Source organism: Strix uralensis, chromosome 29 (genome assembly GCF_047716275.1).
Source record: "Strix uralensis isolate ZFMK-TIS-50842 chromosome 29, bStrUra1, whole genome shotgun sequence".
Lineage (NCBI taxonomy): Eukaryota > Metazoa > Chordata > Aves > Strigiformes > Strigidae > Strix > Strix uralensis.
Window position 1 is genome coordinate 618359 of NC_134000.1, and position 16622 is coordinate 634980.

Sequence of the window (16622 nt, forward strand, 5' to 3'; positions counted from 1 at the left end):
CAGAAAACAGTAACACTTGTTCAGAACGAAAGAAAGCACAGAGCCCCAGATTTTATGTTGTCCTGGAGAGCTTGCAGAGCACTGGGGAAAGGCAGGCAGAGAATTCCCTGCTAGCACCTTCTCTGTGCCTGGGAAGCAGAAGTGTTCACATTGCTTGGCAGAATCGCTTTTGTGCAGAAAACACTAACACTTGTTCAGAACGAAAGAAAGCACAGAGCCCCAGATTTGTTGTTGTCCTGGAGAGCTTGCAGAGCACTGGGGAAAGGCAGGCAGAGAATTCCCTGCTAGCACCTTCTCTGTGCCTGGGAAGCAGAACTGTTCACATTGCTTGGCAGAATCGCTTTTGTGCAGAAAACAGTAACACTTGTTCAGAACGAAAGAAAGCACAGAGCCCCAGATTTTATGTTGTCCTGGAGAGCTTGCAGAGCACTGGGGAAAGGCAGGCAGAGAATTCCCTGCTAGCACCTTCTCTGTGCCTGTTCACATTGCTTGGCAGAATCGCTTTTGTGCAGAAAACAGTAACACTTGTTCAGAACGAAAGAAAGCACAGAGCCCCAGATTTGTTGTTGTCCTGGAGAGCTTGCAGAGCACTGGGGAAAGGCAGGCAGAGAATTCCCTGCTAGCACCTTCTCTGTGCCTGGGAAGCAGAAGTGTTCACATTGCTTGGCAGAATCGCTTTTGTGCAGAAAACACTAACACTTGTTCAGAACGAAAGAAAGCACAGAGCCCCAGATTTTATGTTGTCCTGGAGAGCTTGCGGAGCACTGGGGAAAGGCAGGCAGAGAATTCCCTGCTAGCACCTTCTCTGTGCCTGGAAGCTGAAGTGTTCACATTGCTTGGCAGAATCGCTTTTGTGCAGAAAACAGTAACACTTGTTCAGAACGAAAGAAAGCACAGAGCCCCAGATTTTATGTTGTCCTGGAGAGCTTGCAGAGCACTGGGGAAAGGCAGGCAGAGAATTCCCTGCTAGCACCTTCTCTGTGCCTGTTCACATTGCTTGGCAGAATCGCTTTTGTGCAGAAAACAGTAACACTTGTTCAGAACGAAAGAAAGCACAGAGCCCCAGATTTTATGTTGTCCTGGAGAGCTTGCGGAGCACTGGGGAAAGGCAGGCAGAGAATTCCCTGCTAGCACCTTCTCTGTGCCTGGAAGCTGAAGTGTTCACATTGCTTGGCAGAATCGCTTTTGTGCAGAAAACAGTAACACTTGTTCAGAACGAAAGAAAGCACAGAGCCCCAGATTTTATGTTGTCCTGGAGAGCTTGCAGAGCACTGGGGAAAGGCAGGCAGAGAATTCCCTGCTAGCACCTTCTCTGTGCCTGGGAAGCAGAAGTGTTCACATTGCTTGGCAGAATCGCTTTTGTGCAGAAAACACTAACACTTGTTCAGAACGAAAGAAAGCACAGAGCCCCAGATTTGTTGTTGTCCTGGAGAGCTTGCAGAGCACTGGGGAAAGGCAGGCAGAGAATTCCCTGCTAGCACCTTCTCTGTGCCTGGGAAGCAGAACTGTTCACATTGCTTGGCAGAATCGCTTTTGTGCAGAAAACAGTAACACTTGTTCAGAACGAAAGAAAGCACAGAGCCCCAGATTTTATGTTGTCCTGGAGAGCTTGCAGAGCACTGGGGAAAGGCAGGCAGAGAATTCCCTGCTAGCACCTTCTCTGTGCCTGTTCACATTGCTTGGCAGAATCGCTTTTGTGCAGAAAACAGTAACACTTGTTCAGAACGAAAGAAAGCACAGAGCCCCAGATTTGTTGTTGTCCTGGAGAGCTTGCAGAGCACTGGGGAAAGGCAGGCAGAGAATTCCCTGCTAGCACCTTCTCTGTGCCTGGGAAGCAGAAGTGTTCACATTGCTTCGCAGAATCGCTTTTGTGCAGAAAACAGTAACACTTGTTCAGAACGAAAGAAAGCACAGAGCCCCAGATTTGTTGTTGTCCTGGAGAGCTTGCAGAGCACTGGGGAAAGGCAGGCAGAGAATTCCCTGCTAGCACCTTCTCTGTGCCTGGGAAGCAGAAGTGTTCACATTGCTTGGCAGAATCGCTTTTGTGCAGAAAACACTAACACTTGTTCAGAACGAAAGAAAGCACAGAGCCCCAGATTTGTTGTTGTCCTGGAGAGCTTGCAGAGCACTGGGGAAAGGCAGGCAGAGAATTCCCTGCTAGCACCTTCTCTGTGCCTGGGAAGCAGAACTGTTCACATTGCTTGGCAGAATCGCTTTTGTGCAGAAAACAGTAACACTTGTTCAGAACGAAAGAAAGCACAGAGCCCCAGATTTTATGTTGTCCTGGAGAGCTTGCAGAGCACTGGGGAAAGGCAGGCAGAGAATTCCCTGCTAGCACCTTCTCTGTGCCTGTTCACATTGCTTGGCAGAATCGCTTTTGTGCAGAAAACAGTAACACTTGTTCAGAACGAAAGAAAGCACAGAGCCCCAGATTTTATGTTGTCCTGGAGAGCTTGCAGAGCACTGGGGAAAGGCAGGCAGAGAATTCCCTGCTAGCACCTTCTCTGTGCCTGGGAAGCAGAAGTGTTCACATTGCTTCGCAGAATCGCTTTTGTGCAGAAAACAGTAACACTTGTTCAGAACGAAAGAAAGCACAGAGCCCCAGATTTGTTGTTGTCCTGGAGAGCTTGCAGAGCACTGGGGAAAGGCAGGCAGAGAATTCCCTGCTAGCACCTTCTCTGTGCCTGGGAAGCAGAAGTGTTCACATTGCTTGGCAGAATCGCTTTTGTGCAGAAAACAGTAACACTTGTTCAGAACGAAAGAAAGCATTGAGCCCCAGATTTTATGTTGTCCTGGAGAGCTTGCAGAGCACTGGGGAAAGGCAGGCAGAGAATTCCCTGCTAGCACCTTCTCTGTGCCTGTTCACATTGCTTGGCAGAATCGCTTTTGTGCAGAAAACAGTAACACTTGTTCAGAACGAAAGAAAGCACAGAGCCCCAGATTTTATGTTGTCCTGGAGAGCTTGCAGAGCACTGGGGAAAGGCAGGCAGAGAATTCCCTGCTAGCACCTTCTCTGTGCCTGGGAAGCAGAAGTGTTCACATTGCTTGGCAGAATCGCTTTTGTGCAGAAAACACTAACACTTGTTCAGAACGAAAGAAAGCACAGAGCCCCAGATTTTATGTTGTCCTGGAGAGCTTGCGGAGCACTGGGGAAAGGCAGGCAGAGAATTCCCTGCTAGCACCTTCTCTGTGCCTGGAAGCTGAAGTGTTCACATTGCTTGGCAGAATCGCTTTTGTGCAGAAAACAGTAACACTTGTTCAGAACGAAAGAAAGCACAGAGCCCCAGATTTTATGTTGTCCTGGAGAGCTTGCAGAGCACTGGGGAAAGGCAGGCAGAGAATTCCCTGCTAGCACCTTCTCTGTGCCTGTTCACATTGCTTGGCAGAATCGCTTTTGTGCAGAAAACAGTAACACTTGTTCAGAACGAAAGAAAGCACAGAGCCCCAGATTTTATGTTGTCCTGGAGAGCTTGCGGAGCACTGGGGAAAGGCAGGCAGAGAATTCCCTGCTAGCACCTTCTCTGTGCCTGGAAGCTGAAGTGTTCACATTGCTTGGCAGAATCGCTTTTGTGCAGAAAACAGTAACACTTGTTCAGAACGAAAGAAAGCACAGAGCCCCAGATTTTATGTTGTCCTGGAGAGCTTGCAGAGCACTGGGGAAAGGCAGGCAGAGAATTCCCTGCTAGCACCTTCTCTGTGCCTGGGAAGCAGAAGTGTTCACATTGCTTGGCAGAATCGCTTTTGTGCAGAAAACACTAACACTTGTTCAGAACGAAAGAAAGCACAGAGCCCCAGATTTGTTGTTGTCCTGGAGAGCTTGCAGAGCACTGGGGAAAGGCAGGCAGAGAATTCCCTGCTAGCACCTTCTCTGTGCCTGGGAAGCAGAACTGTTCACATTGCTTGGCAGAATCGCTTTTGTGCAGAAAACAGTAACACTTGTTCAGAACGAAAGAAAGCACAGAGCCCCAGATTTTATGTTGTCCTGGAGAGCTTGCAGAGCACTGGGGAAAGGCAGGCAGAGAATTCCCTGCTAGCACCTTCTCTGTGCCTGTTCACATTGCTTGGCAGAATCGCTTTTGTGCAGAAAACAGTAACACTTGTTCAGAACGAAAGAAAGCACAGAGCCCCAGATTTGTTGTTGTCCTGGAGAGCTTGCAGAGCACTGGGGAAAGGCAGGCAGAGAATTCCCTGCTAGCACCTTCTCTGTGCCTGGGAAGCAGAAGTGTTCACATTGCTTCGCAGAATCGCTTTTGTGCAGAAAACAGTAACACTTGTTCAGAACGAAAGAAAGCACAGAGCCCCAGATTTGTTGTTGTCCTGGAGAGCTTGCAGAGCACTGGGGAAAGGCAGGCAGAGAATTCCCTGCTAGCACCTTCTCTGTGCCTGGGAAGCAGAAGTGTTCACATTGCTTCGCAGAATCGCTTTTGTGCAGAAAACAGTAACACTTGTTCAGAACGAAAGAAAGCACAGAGCCCCAGATTTGTTGTTGTCCTGGAGAGCTTGCAGAGCACTGGGGAAAGGCAGGCAGAGAATTCCCTGCTAGCACCTTCTCTGTGCCTGGGAAGCAGAAGTGTTCACATTGCTTCGCAGAATCGCTTTTGTGCAGAAAACAGTAACACTTGTTCAAAATGAAAGAAAGCACAGAGCCCCAGATTTGTTGTTGTCCTGGAGAGCTTGCAGAGCACTGGGGAAAGGCAGGCAGAGAATTCCCTGCTAGCACCTTCTCTGTGCCTGGGAAGCAGAAGTGTTCACATTGCTTCGCAGAATCGCTTTTGTGCAGAAAACAGTAACACTTGTTCAGAACGAAAGAAAGCACAGAGCCCCAGATTTTATGTTGTCCTGGAGAGCTTGCAGAGCACTGGGGAAAGGCAGACAGAGAATTCCCTGCTAGCACCTTCTCTGTGCCTGGGAAGCAGAAGTGTTCACATTGCTTGGCAGAATCGCTTTTGTGCAGAAAACAGTAACACTTGTTCAGAACGAAAGAAAGCACAGAGCCCCAGATTTTATGTTGTCCTGGAGAGCTTGCAGAGCACTGGGGAAAGGCAGGCAGAGAATTCCCTGCTAGCACCTTCTCTGTGCCTGGGAAGCAGAAGTGTTCACATTGCTTGGCAGAATCGCTTTTGTGCAGAAAACACTAACACTTGTTCAGAACGAAAGAAAGCACAGAGCCCCAGATTTGTTGTTGTCCTGGAGAGCTTGCAGAGCACTGGGGAAAGGCAGGCAGAGAATTCCCTGCTAGCACCTTCTCTGTGCCTGGGAAGCAGAAGTGTTCACATTGCTTGGCAGAATCGCTTTTGTGCAGAAAACAGTAACACTTGTTCAGAACGAAAGAAAGCACAGAGCCCCAGATTTTATGTTGTCCTGGAGAGCTTGCAGAGCACTGGGGAAAGGCAGGCAGAGAATTCCCTGCTAGCACCTTCTCTGTGCCTGTTCACATTGCTTGGCAGAATCGCTTTTGTGCAGAAAACAGTAACACTTGTTCAGAACGAAAGAAAGCACAGAGCCCCAGATTTGTTGTTGTCCTGGAGAGCTTGCAGAGCACTGGGGAAAGGCAGGCAGAGAATTCCCTGCTAGCACCTTCTCTGTGCCTGGGAAGCAGAAGTGTTCACATTGCTTCGCAGAATCGCTTTTGTGCAGAAAACAGTAACACTTGTTCAGAACGAAAGAAAGCACAGAGCCCCAGATTTGTTGTTGTCCTGGAGAGCTTGCAGAGCACTGGGGAAAGGCAGGCAGAGAATTCCCTGCTAGCACCTTCTCTGTGCCTGGGAAGCAGAAGTGTTCACATTGCTTCGCAGAATCGCTTTTGTGCAGAAAACAGTAACACTTGTTCAGAACGAAAGAAAGCACAGAGACCCAGATTTTATGTTGTCCTGGAGAGCTTGCAGAGCACTGGGGAAAGGCAGGCAGAGAATTCCCTGCTAGCACCTTCTCTGTGCCTGGGAAGCAGAAGTGTTCACATTGCTTGGCAGAATCGCTTTTGTGCAGAAAACAGTAACACTTGTTCAAAATGAAAGAAAGCACAGAGCCCCAGATTTGTTGTTGTCCTGGAGAGCTTGCAGAGCACTGGGGAAAGGCAGGCAGAGAATTCCCTGCTAGCACCTTCTCTGTGCCTGGGAAGCAGAAGTGTTCACATTGCTTCGCAGAATCGCTTTTGTGCAGAAAACAGTAACACTTGTTCAGAACGAAAGAAAGCACAGAGCCCCAGATTTTATGTTGTCCTGGAGAGCTTGCAGAGCACTGGGGAAAGGCAGGCAGAGAATTCCCTGCTAGCACCTTCTCTGTGCCTGGGAAGCAGAAGTGTTCACATTGCTTGGCAGAATCGCTTTTGTGCAGAAAACAGTAACACTTGTTCAGAACGAAAGAAAGCACAGAGCCCCAGATTTTATGTTGTCCTGGAGAGCTTGCAGAGCACTGGGGAAAGGCAGGCAGAGAATTCCCTGCTAGCACCTTCTCTGTGCCTGGGAAGCAGAAGTGTTCACATTGCTTCGCAGAATCGCTTTTGTGCAGAAAACAGTAACACTTGTTCAAAATGAAAGAAAGCACAGAGCCCCAGATTTGTTGTTGTCCTGGAGAGCTTGCAGAGCACTGGGGAAAGGCAGGCAGAGAATTCCCTGCTAGCACCTTCTCTGTGCCTGGGAAGCAGAAGTGTTCACATTGCTTCGCAGAATCGCTTTTGTGCAGAAAACAGTAACACTTGTTCAGAACGAAAGAAAGCACAGAGCCCCAGATTTTATGTTGTCCTGGAGAGCTTGCAGAGCACTGGGGAAAGGCAGGCAGAGAATTCCCTGCTAGCACCTTCTCTGTGCCTGGGAAGCAGAAGTGTTCACATTGCTTGGCAGAATCGCTTTTGTGCAGAAAACAGTAACACTTGTTCAGAACGAAAGAAAGCACAGAGCCCCAGATTTTATGTTGTCCTGGAGAGCTTGCAGAGCACTGGGGAAAGGCAGGCAGAGAATTCCCTGCTAGCACCTTCTCTGTGCCTGGGAAGCAGAAGTGTTCACATTGCTTCGCAGAATCGCTTTTGTGCAGAAAACAGTAACACTTGTTCAGAACGAAAGAAAGCACAGAGCCCCAGATTTGTTGTTGTCCTGGAGAGCTTGCAGAGCACTGGGGAAAGGCAGGCAGAGAATTCCCTGCTAGCACCTTCTCTGTGCCTGGGAAGCAGAAGTGTTCACATTGCTTGGCAGAATCGCTTTTGTGCAGAAAACAGTAACACTTGTTCAGAACGAAAGAAAGCATTGAGCCCCAGATTTTATGTTGTCCTGGAGAGCTTGCAGAGCACTGGGGAAAGGCAGGCAGAGAATTCCCTGCTAGCACCTTCTCTGTGCCTGTTCACATTGCTTGGCAGAATCGCTTTTGTGCAGAAAACAGTAACACTTGTTCAGAACGAAAGAAAGCACAGAGCCCCAGATTTTATGTTGTCCTGGAGAGCTTGCAGAGCACTGGGGAAAGGCAGGCAGAGAATTCCCTGCTAGCACCTTCTCTGTGCCTGGGAAGCAGAAGTGTTCACATTGCTTGGCAGAATCGCTTTTGTGCAGAAAACACTAACACTTGTTCAGAACGAAAGAAAGCACAGAGCCCCAGATTTTATGTTGTCCTGGAGAGCTTGCGGAGCACTGGGGAAAGGCAGGCAGAGAATTCCCTGCTAGCACCTTCTCTGTGCCTGGAAGCTGAAGTGTTCACATTGCTTGGCAGAATCGCTTTTGTGCAGAAAACAGTAACACTTGTTCAGAACGAAAGAAAGCACAGAGCCCCAGATTTTATGTTGTCCTGGAGAGCTTGCAGAGCACTGGGGAAAGGCAGGCAGAGAATTCCCTGCTAGCACCTTCTCTGTGCCTGTTCACATTGCTTGGCAGAATCGCTTTTGTGCAGAAAACAGTAACACTTGTTCAGAACGAAAGAAAGCACAGAGCCCCAGATTTTATGTTGTCCTGGAGAGCTTGCGGAGCACTGGGGAAAGGCAGGCAGAGAATTCCCTGCTAGCACCTTCTCTGTGCCTGGAAGCTGAAGTGTTCACATTGCTTGGCAGAATCGCTTTTGTGCAGAAAACAGTAACACTTGTTCAGAACGAAAGAAAGCACAGAGCCCCAGATTTTATGTTGTCCTGGAGAGCTTGCAGAGCACTGGGGAAAGGCAGGCAGAGAATTCCCTGCTAGCACCTTCTCTGTGCCTGGGAAGCAGAAGTGTTCACATTGCTTGGCAGAATCGCTTTTGTGCAGAAAACACTAACACTTGTTCAGAACGAAAGAAAGCACAGAGCCCCAGATTTTATGTTGTCCTGGAGAGCTTGCAGAGCACTGGGGAAAGGCAGGCAGAGAATTCCCTGCTAGCACCTTCTCTGTGCCTGGGAAGCAGAACTGTTCACATTGCTTGGCAGAATCGCTTTTGTGCAGAAAACAGTAACACTTGTTCAGAACGAAAGAAAGCACAGAGCCCCAGATTTTATGTTGTCCTGGAGAGCTTGCAGAGCACTGGGGAAAGGCAGGCAGAGAATTCCCTGCTAGCACCTTCTCTGTGCCTGTTCACATTGCTTGGCAGAATCGCTTTTGTGCAGAAAACAGTAACACTTGTTCAGAACGAAAGAAAGCACAGAGCCCCAGATTTGTTGTTGTCCTGGAGAGCTTGCAGAGCACTGGGGAAAGGCAGGCAGAGAATTCCCTGCTAGCACCTTCTCTGTGCCTGGGAAGCAGAAGTGTTCACATTGCTTGGCAGAATCGCTTTTGTGCAGAAAACAGTAACACTTGTTCAGAACGAAAGAAAGCACAGAGCCCCAGATTTGTTGTTGTCCTGGAGAGCTTGCAGAGCACTGGGGAAAGGCAGGCAGAGAATTCCCTGCTAGCACCTTCTCTGTGCCTGGGAAGCAGAAGTGTTCACATTGCTTCGCAGAATCGCTTTTGTGCAGAAAACAGTAACACTTGTTCAGAACGAAAGAAAGCACAGAGCCCCAGATTTGTTGTTGTCCTGGAGAGCTTGCAGAGCACTGGGGAAAGGCAGGCAGAGAATTCCCTGCTAGCACCTTCTCTGTGCCTGGGAAGCAGAAGTGTTCACATTGCTTGGCAGAATCGCTTTTGTGCAGAAAACACTAACACTTGTTCAGAACGAAAGAAAGCACAGAGCCCCAGATTTTATGTTGTCCTGGAGAGCTTGCGGAGCACTGGGGAAAGGCAGGCAGAGAATTCCCTGCTAGCACCTTCTCTGTGCCTGGAAGCTGAAGTGTTCACATTGCTTGGCAGAATCGCTTTTGTGCAGAAAACAGTAACACTTGTTCAGAACGAAAGAAAGCACAGAGCCCCAGATTTTATGTTGTCCTGGAGAGCTTGCAGAGCACTGGGGAAAGGCAGGCAGAGAATTCCCTGCTAGCACCTTCTCTGTGCCTGTTCACATTGCTTGGCAGAATCGCTTTTGTGCAGAAAACAGTAACACTTGTTCAGAACGAAAGAAAGCACAGAGCCCCAGATTTTATGTTGTCCTGGAGAGCTTGCGGAGCACTGGGGAAAGGCAGGCAGAGAATTCCCTGCTAGCACCTTCTCTGTGCCTGGAAGCTGAAGTGTTCACATTGCTTGGCAGAATCGCTTTTGTGCAGAAAACAGTAACACTTGTTCAGAACGAAAGAAAGCACAGAGCCCCAGATTTTATGTTGTCCTGGAGAGCTTGCAGAGCACTGGGGAAAGGCAGGCAGAGAATTCCCTGCTAGCACCTTCTCTGTGCCTGGGAAGCAGAAGTGTTCACATTGCTTGGCAGAATCGCTTTTGTGCAGAAAACACTAACACTTGTTCAGAACGAAAGAAAGCACAGAGCCCCAGATTTTATGTTGTCCTGGAGAGCTTGCAGAGCACTGGGGAAAGGCAGGCAGAGAATTCCCTGCTAGCACCTTCTCTGTGCCTGGGAAGCAGAACTGTTCACATTGCTTGGCAGAATCGCTTTTGTGCAGAAAACAGTAACACTTGTTCAGAACGAAAGAAAGCACAGAGCCCCAGATTTTATGTTGTCCTGGAGAGCTTGCAGAGCACTGGGGAAAGGCAGGCAGAGAATTCCCTGCTAGCACCTTCTCTGTGCCTGTTCACATTGCTTGGCAGAATCGCTTTTGTGCAGAAAACAGTAACACTTGTTCAGAACGAAAGAAAGCACAGAGCCCCAGATTTGTTGTTGTCCTGGAGAGCTTGCAGAGCACTGGGGAAAGGCAGGCAGAGAATTCCCTGCTAGCACCTTCTCTGTGCCTGGGAAGCAGAAGTGTTCACATTGCTTGGCAGAATCGCTTTTGTGCAGAAAACAGTAACACTTGTTCAGAACGAAAGAAAGCACAGAGCCCCAGATTTGTTGTTGTCCTGGAGAGCTTGCAGAGCACTGGGGAAAGGCAGGCAGAGAATTCCCTGCTAGCACCTTCTCTGTGCCTGGGAAGCAGAAGTGTTCACATTGCTTCGCAGAATCGCTTTTGTGCAGAAAACAGTAACACTTGTTCAGAACGAAAGAAAGCACAGAGCCCCAGATTTGTTGTTGTCCTGGAGAGCTTGCAGAGCACTGGGGAAAGGCAGGCAGAGAATTCCCTGCTAGCACCTTCTCTGTGCCTGGGAAGCAGAAGTGTTCACATTGCTTGGCAGAATCGCTTTTGTGCAGAAAACAGTAACACTTGTTCAAAATGAAAGAAAGCACAGAGCCCCAGATTTGTTGTTGTCCTGGAGAGCTTGCAGAGCACTGGGGAAAGGCAGGCAGAGAATTCCCTGCTAGCACCTTCTCTGTGCCTGGGAAGCAGAAGTGTTCACATTGCTTCGCAGAATCGCTTTTGTGCAGAAAACAGTAACACTTGTTCAGAACGAAAGAAAGCACAGAGCCCCAGATTTTATGTTGTCCTGGAGAGCTTGCAGAGCACTGGGGAAAGGCAGACAGAGAATTCCCTGCTAGCACCTTCTCTGTGCCTGGGAAGCAGAAGTGTTCACATTGCTTGGCAGAATCGCTTTTGTGCAGAAAACAGTAACACTTGTTCAGAACGAAAGAAAGCACAGAGCCCCAGATTTTATGTTGTCCTGGAGAGCTTGCAGAGCACTGGGGAAAGGCAGGCAGAGAATTCCCTGCTAGCACCTTCTCTGTGCCTGGGAAGCAGAAGTGTTCACATTGCTTGGCAGAATCGCTTTTGTGCAGAAAACACTAACACTTGTTCAGAACGAAAGAAAGCACAGAGCCCCAGATTTGTTGTTGTCCTGGAGAGCTTGCAGAGCACTGGGGAAAGGCAGGCAGAGAATTCCCTGCTAGCACCTTCTCTGTGCCTGGGAAGCAGAACTGTTCACATTGCTTGGCAGAATCGCTTTTGTGCAGAAAACAGTAACACTTGTTCAGAACGAAAGAAAGCACAGAGCCCCAGATTTTATGTTGTCCTGGAGAGCTTGCAGAGCACTGGGGAAAGGCAGGCAGAGAATTCCCTGCTAGCACCTTCTCTGTGCCTGTTCACATTGCTTGGCAGAATCGCTTTTGTGCAGAAAACAGTAACACTTGTTCAGAACGAAAGAAAGCACAGAGCCCCAGATTTGTTGTTGTCCTGGAGAGCTTGCAGAGCACTGGGGAAAGGCAGGCAGAGAATTCCCTGCTAGCACCTTCTCTGTGCCTGGGAAGCAGAAGTGTTCACATTGCTTCGCAGAATCGCTTTTGTGCAGAAAACAGTAACACTTGTTCAGAACGAAAGAAAGCACAGAGCCCCAGATTTGTTGTTGTCCTGGAGAGCTTGCAGAGCACTGGGGAAAGGCAGGCAGAGAATTCCCTGCTAGCACCTTCTCTGTGCCTGGGAAGCAGAAGTGTTCACATTGCTTCGCAGAATCGCTTTTGTGCAGAAAACAGTAACACTTGTTCAGAACGAAAGAAAGCACAGAGCCCCAGATTTTATGTTGTCCTGGAGAGCTTGCAGAGCACTGGGGAAAGGCAGGCAGAGAATTCCCTGCTAGCACCTTCTCTGTGCCTGGGAAGCAGAAGTGTTCACATTGCTTCGCAGAATCGCTTTTGTGCAGAAAACAGTAACACTTGTTCAAAATGAAAGAAAGCACAGAGCCCCAGATTTGTTGTTGTCCTGGAGAGCTTGCAGAGCACTGGGGAAAGGCAGGCAGAGAATTCCCTGCTAGCACCTTCTCTGTGCCTGGGAAGCAGAAGTGTTCACATTGCTTCGCAGAATCGCTTTTGTGCAGAAAACAGTAACACTTGTTCAGAACGAAAGAAAGCACAGAGCCCCAGATTTTATGTTGTCCTGGAGAGCTTGCAGAGCACTGGGGAAAGGCAGACAGAGAATTCCCTGCTAGCACCTTCTCTGTGCCTGGGAAGCAGAAGTGTTCACATTGCTTGGCAGAATCGCTTTTGTGCAGAAAACAGTAACACTTGTTCAAAATGAAAGAAAGCACAGAGCCCCAGATTTTATGTTGTCCTGGAGAGCTTGCAGAGCACTGGGGAAAGGCAGACAGAGAATTCCCTGCTAGCACCTTCTCTGTGCCTGGGAAGCAGAAGTGTTCACATTGCTTGGCAGAATCGCTTTTGTGCAGAAAACAGTAACACTTGTTCAGAACGAAAGAAAGCACAGAGCCCCAGATTTTATGTTGTCCTGGAGAGCTTGCAGAGCACTGGGGAAAGGCAGGCAGAGAATTCCCTGCTAGCACCTTCTCTGTGCCTGGGAAGCAGAAGTGTTCACATTGCTTCGCAGAATCGCTTTTGTGCAGAAAACAGTAACACTTGTTCAAAATGAAAGAAAGCACAGAGCCCCAGATTTGTTGTTGTCCTGGAGAGCTTGCAGAGCACTGGGGAAAGGCAGGCAGAGAATTCCCTGCTAGCACCTTCTCTGTGCCTGGGAAGCAGAAGTGTTCACATTGCTTGGCAGAATCGCTTTTGTGCAGAAAACAGTAACACTTGTTCAGAACGAAAGAAAGCACAGAGCCCCAGATTTTATGTTGTCCTGGAGAGCTTGCAGAGCACTGGGGAAAGGCAGGCAGAGAATTCCCTGCTAGCACCTTCTCTGTGCCTGGGAAGCAGAAGTGTTCACATTGCTTCGCAGAATCGCTTTTGTGCAGAAAACAGTAACACTTGTTCAGAACGAAAGAAAGCACAGAGCCCCAGATTTTATGTTGTCCTGGAGAGCTTGCAGAGCACTGGGGAAAGGCAGGCAGAGAATTCCCTGCTAGCACCTTCTCTGTGCCTGGGAAGCAGAAGTGTTCACATTGCTTGGCAGAATCGCTTTTGTGCAGAAAACAGTAACACTTGTTCAGAACGAAAGAAAGCACAGAGCCCCAGATTTTATGTTGTCCTGGAGAGCTTGCAGAGCACTGGGGAAAGGCAGGCAGAGAATTCCCTGCTAGCACCTTCTCTGTGCCTGGGAAGCAGAAGTGTTCACATTGCTTGGCAGAATCGCTTTTGTGCAGAAAACACTAACACTTGTTCAGAACGAAAGAAAGCACAGAGCCCCACATTTGTTGTTGTCCTGGAGAGCTTGCAGAGCACTGGGGAAAGGCAGGCAGAGAATTCCCTGCTAGCACCTTCTCTGTGCCTGGGAAGCAGAACTGTTCACATTGCTTGGCAGAATCGCTTTTGTGCAGAAAACAGTAACACTTGTTCAGAACGAAAGAAAGCACAGAGCCCCAGATTTTATGTTGTCCTGGAGAGCTTGCAGAGCACTGGGGAAAGGCAGGCAGAGAATTCCCTGCTAGCACCTTCTCTGTGCCTGTTCACATTGCTTGGCAGAATCGCTTTTGTGCAGAAAACAGTAACACTTGTTCAGAACGAAAGAAAGCACAGAGCCCCAGATTTGTTGTTGTCCTGGAGAGCTTGCAGAGCACTGGGGAAAGGCAGGCAGAGAATTCCCTGCTAGCACCTTCTCTGTGCCTGGGAAGCAGAAGTGTTCACATTGCTTCGCAGAATCGCTTTTGTGCAGAAAACAGTAACACTTGTTCAGAACGAAAGAAAGCACAGAGCCCCAGATTTGTTGTTGTCCTGGAGAGCTTGCAGAGCACTGGGGAAAGGCAGGCAGAGAATTCCCTGCTAGCACCTTCTCTGTGCCTGGGAAGCAGAAGTGTTCACATTGCTTCGCAGAATCGCTTTTGTGCAGAAAACAGTAACACTTGTTCAGAACGAAAGAAAGCACAGAGCCCCAGATTTTATGTTGTCCTGGAGAGCTTGCAGAGCACTGGGGAAAGGCAGGCAGAGAATTCCCTGCTAGCACCTTCTCTGTGCCTGGGAAGCAGAAGTGTTCACATTGCTTCGCAGAATCGCTTTTGTGCAGAAAACAGTAACACTTGTTCAAAATGAAAGAAAGCACAGAGCCCCAGATTTGTTGTTGTCCTGGAGAGCTTGCAGAGCACTGGGGAAAGGCAGGCAGAGAATTCCCTGCTAGCACCTTCTCTGTGCCTGGGAAGCAGAAGTGTTCACATTGCTTCGCAGAATCGCTTTTGTGCAGAAAACAGTAACACTTGTTCAGAACGAAAGAAAGCACAGAGCCCCAGATTTTATGTTGTCCTGGAGAGCTTGCAGAGCACTGGGGAAAGGCAGACAGAGAATTCCCTGCTAGCACCTTCTCTGTGCCTGGGAAGCAGAAGTGTTCACATTGCTTGGCAGAATCGCTTTTGTGCAGAAAACAGTAACACTTGTTCAGAACGAAAGAAAGCACAGAGCCCCAGATTTTATGTTGTCCTGGAGAGCTTGCAGAGCACTGGGGAAAGGCAGGCAGAGAATTCCCTGCTAGCACCTTCTCTGTGCCTGGGAAGCAGAAGTGTTCACATTGCTTCGCAGAATCGCTTTTCTGCAGAAAACAGTAACACTTGTTCAAAATGAAAGAAAGCACAGAGCCCCAGATTTGTTGTTGTCCTGGAGAGCTTGCAGAGCACTGGGGAAAGGCAGGCAGAGAATTCCCTGCTAGCACCTTCTCTGTGCCTGGGAAGCAGAAGTGTTCACATTGCTTCGCAGAATCGCTTTTGTGCAGAAAACAGTAACACTTGTTCAGAACGAAAGAAAGCACAGAGCCCCAGATTTTATGTTGTCCTGGAGAGCTTGCAGAGCACTGGGGAAAGGCAGGCAGAGAATTCCCTGCTAGCACCTTCTCTGTGCCTGGGAAGCAGAAGTGTTCACATTGCTTGGCAGAATCGCTTTTGTGCAGAAAACAGTAACACTTGTTCAGAACGAAAGAAAGCACAGAGCCCCAGATTTTATGTTGTCCTGGAGAGCTTGCAGAGCACTGGGGAAAGGCAGGCAGAGAATTCCCTGCTAGCACCTTCTCTGTGCCTGGGAAGCACAAGTGTTCACATTGCTTCGCAGAATCGCTTTTGTGCAGAAAACAGTAACACTTGTTCAGAACGAAAGAAAGCACAGAGCCCCAGATTTGTTGTTGTCCTGGAGAGCTTGCAGAGCACTGGGGAAAGGCAGGCAGAGAATTCCCTGCTAGCACCTTCTCTGTGCCTGGGAAGCAGAAGTGTTCACATTGCTTGGCAGAATCGCTTTTGTGCAGAAAACAGTAACACTTGTTCAGAACGAAAGAAAGCACAGAGCCCCAGATTTGTTGTTGTCCTGGAGAGCTTGCAGAGCACTGGGGAAAGGCAGGCAGAGAATTCCCTGCTAGCACCTTCTCTGTGCCTGGGAAGCACAAGTGTTCACATTGCTTCGCAGAATCGCTTTTGTGCAGAAAACAGTAACACTTGTTCAGAACGAAAGAAAGCACAGAGCCCCAGATTTGTTGTTGTCCTGGAGAGCTTGCAGAGCACTGGGGAAAGGCAGGCACAGAATTCCCTGCTAGCACCTTCTCTGTGCCTGGGAAGCAGAAGTGTTCACATTGCTTGGCAGAATCGCTTTTGTGCAGAAAACAGTAACACTTGTTCAAAATGAAAGAAAGCACAGAGCCCCAGATTTGTTGTTGTCCTGGAGAGCTTGCAGAGCACTGGGGAAAGGCAGGCAGAGAATTCCCTGCTAGCACCTTCTCTGTGCCTGGGAAGCAGAAGTGTTCACATTGCTTCGCAGAATCGCTTTTGTGCAGAAAACAGTAACACTTGTTCAGAACGAAAGAAAGCACAGAGCCCCAGATTTTATGTTGTCCTGGAGAGCTTGCAGAGCACTGGGGAAAGGCAGACAGAGAATTCCCTGCTAGCACCTTCTCTGTGCCTGGGAAGCAGAAGTGTTCACATTGCTTGGCAGAATCGCTTTTGTGCAGAAAACAGTAACACTTGTTCAGAACGAAAGAAAGCACAGAGCCCCAGATTTGTTGTTGTCCTGGAGAGCTTGCAGAGCACTGGGGAAAGGCAGGCAGAGAATTCCCTGCTAGCACCTTCTCTGTGCCTGGGAAGCAGAAGTGTTCACATTGCTTCGCAGAATCGCTTTTGTGCAGAAAACAGTAACACTTGTTCAGAACGAAAGAAAGCACAGAGCCCCAGATTTGTTGTTGTCCTGGAGAGCTTGCAGAGCACTGGGGAAAGGCAGGCAGAGAATTCCCTGCTAGCACCTTCTCTGTGCCTGGAAGCTGAAGTGTTCACATTGCTTCGCAGAATCGCTTTTGTGCAGAAAACAGTAACACTTGTTCAAAATGAAAGAAAGCACAGAGCCCCAGATTTGTTGTTGTCCTGGAGAGCTTGCAGAGCACTGGGGAAAGGCAGGCAGAGAATTCCCTGCTAGCACCTTCT